Source organism: Lactuca virosa, chromosome 1 (genome assembly GCF_052849685.1).
Source record: "Lactuca virosa cultivar CGN04683 chromosome 1, Lactuca_virosa_CGN04683_v6, whole genome shotgun sequence".
Classification (NCBI taxonomy): domain Eukaryota; kingdom Viridiplantae; phylum Streptophyta; class Magnoliopsida; order Asterales; family Asteraceae; genus Lactuca; species Lactuca virosa.
Genome location: NC_136426.1, coordinates 249,093,983 through 249,096,397, shown reverse-complemented (window position 1 = coordinate 249,096,397; position 2,415 = coordinate 249,093,983).

Here is a 2,415-nt window from a genome sequence, read left to right as displayed (position 1 = left end):
CATGTGTGTTGGATTTCGGAGGGAGTTGGGACACATACTTGCCCTTGGCTGAGTTTTCCTATAACAACAGCCATCATTCGAGCATCGGTATGCCACCCTTTGAGCTGTTGTATGGGAGGAGGTGTCGGACTCCTATTTGCTGGGGTCAGGTCGGGCAGCGTGTGATGGGTAGTACAGAGATAGTACTCCAGACGACTGAGCAGATTCAGCAGGTCAGACAGAGGTTGTTGACCGCTCAGAGCCGCCAGAAGAGTTATGCGGACAGACGTCGCTCGGAGCTTGAGTTCCAGGTTGGCGATTCAGTACTCCTGAAGGTATCTCCTTGGAAGGGGGTGATCCGATTCAGGAAGAGGGGTAAGTTGGGACCTCGGTATATTGGTCCTTTCAGGGTGACTGCCAGGGTGGGCAGGGTAGCGTATCGTTTGGAGCTACCTACGGAGTTGAGCCAGATTCACGATACCTTCCACGTGTCTCAGTTGAGGAAGTGTATCGCTGATGAGTCGGCAGTGGTTCCGTTAGAGGACATTCAGGTAGATGCGAGCCTGAATTATGTTGAGAGACCGGTTGCGATTGTGGATCGAAGGATCAAGACTTTGAGAAACAAGGAGGTGCCATTGGTTCAAGTCCAGTGGCAACATCAGAAGGGTTCTGAAATGACCTGGGAGCCGGAGTTAGAGATGCGCGAGCAGTATCCAGAGTTATTTGTGGAGTGAGACTTCGAGGGCGAAGTCTGATTCTAGTGGGGGAGAATTGTAACATCCGGATTCCCAGGTATCTTAAATTATGTATTTTATTGAGTTTTGGAGAGAGACTCGGCGAGTAGGCGCTCAGACTCGCCGAGTAGAGTCGCGAATCTCCATCCGGGTTAATGACCGGACTCGGCGAGTCCATACGTGGACTCGGTGAGTCCACGATGTTTAATGAAACCCTAATTTCTTGGGTTTGGGACCTATTTAAAGGCCCTTATGGCCTTCAATGGCGGCTACCAGACCATAGAGAGAAACCCTAGAGTGCTTGAGCGTTTTGAGAGAGAAAGGAAGCCATTCTTGACCTTGGAAGTGTTGTTTAGCAAGAAGAAGGAGGTACTAGCCAAGAGGAAGCATAGGAGGTTGCTATTCTATGGATTTGGAGCTAAGATCTTCACATTTGAGGAAGTAATTCGACTCTCCTTCTGTTCTTATGATGATCATATGGATTTAGGGTTTCTTAGACCCTTTGTTGGTTAGATTTGATGTCCAAATAGCCCCTTCTGGTGATAAGGCTTTAGATCTGGATCCATAGAGGTCCAGAGAGCCTTATTCATCAAGCTTTATGAAGAACAATAGAGGTCATGGCCTTGGGTTAAGGTATTTGGGGCTAAATCATCATATATGGTCATATAAATGTTGCTTGTGCATCAAGATCGAGACTTTACGTGATTATAGTGGTTGGGAATGCCAGATCTATGGATTAGAGGAACAGATCTGACCTCAGGAGGTCATTTGAGTTGGTGCATGACAAGAACTCGCCGAGTCCAAGGGCAGACTCGGGGAGTAGGGTTAGGGTTTCCCGTGAATCACTCAGTGAGTGACTTGCCGAGTTGGGGGAATGACTCAGTGAGTCAGAGGGGGAATAGAGGACTCGAGTTCACGACTGAACTCGCCGAGTCACATTTGTGCACTCGGCGAGTCGGGTCAAAAGTTGGACCGTTGACTTTTATTGACTTTTAGGGTTTGGTCAACGTTAGGGTCTTTGAGCCATGAGAGGGGTAAAATGGTCTTTTACCCTTCTGAGAGTACTAAGAGGAGGAATAGTCTAGCCTTGAGAGATGTATTGATTCAGAGTGTTTATTTCATATGATTAGGCGGAGGCTAGACCCGACTTTACAGAGTTCGAGCTTTACCGAGTTACCCGAGGTGAGTCTTCTCACTATACTTTACCTAGAGTGGTAATTAGAGCTATGAGACAGAGTATTGTGTATGCTTTTGCATGATGTGATTTCTATGTGTTATATGCTATGTATGTTACAGAGTTTTCAGAGTTAGGACCGGAAGGTCCACAGAGTTAGGGTCAGAGGACCCATAGAGTTAGGGCCAGAGGGCCCACAGAGTTATGGGACTGGGGGGTCCCACATAGACACTTTGACCAGAGTGTCAAACAGAGTTATAGCCTCGAGTGGCTAATATGTATTATGTGTGGTATTTTCGGGAACTCACTAAGCATTTATGCTTACAGTGTTGTGTTATGTGTCTCAGGTACCAGCGAGGATGGCGGGAAGGCGCCGGCTTGATCAGTACACACGCGGGGAGATTTTATTATGATCTTGGGATATGATGTTATGTGATACAATGGTGTTTTTATAACGATTATGAATGAAAACGTGTTTTATAAAATGTGAAAAATTGTTTTGAAAATTTGGGTGTTACAGAACCACTC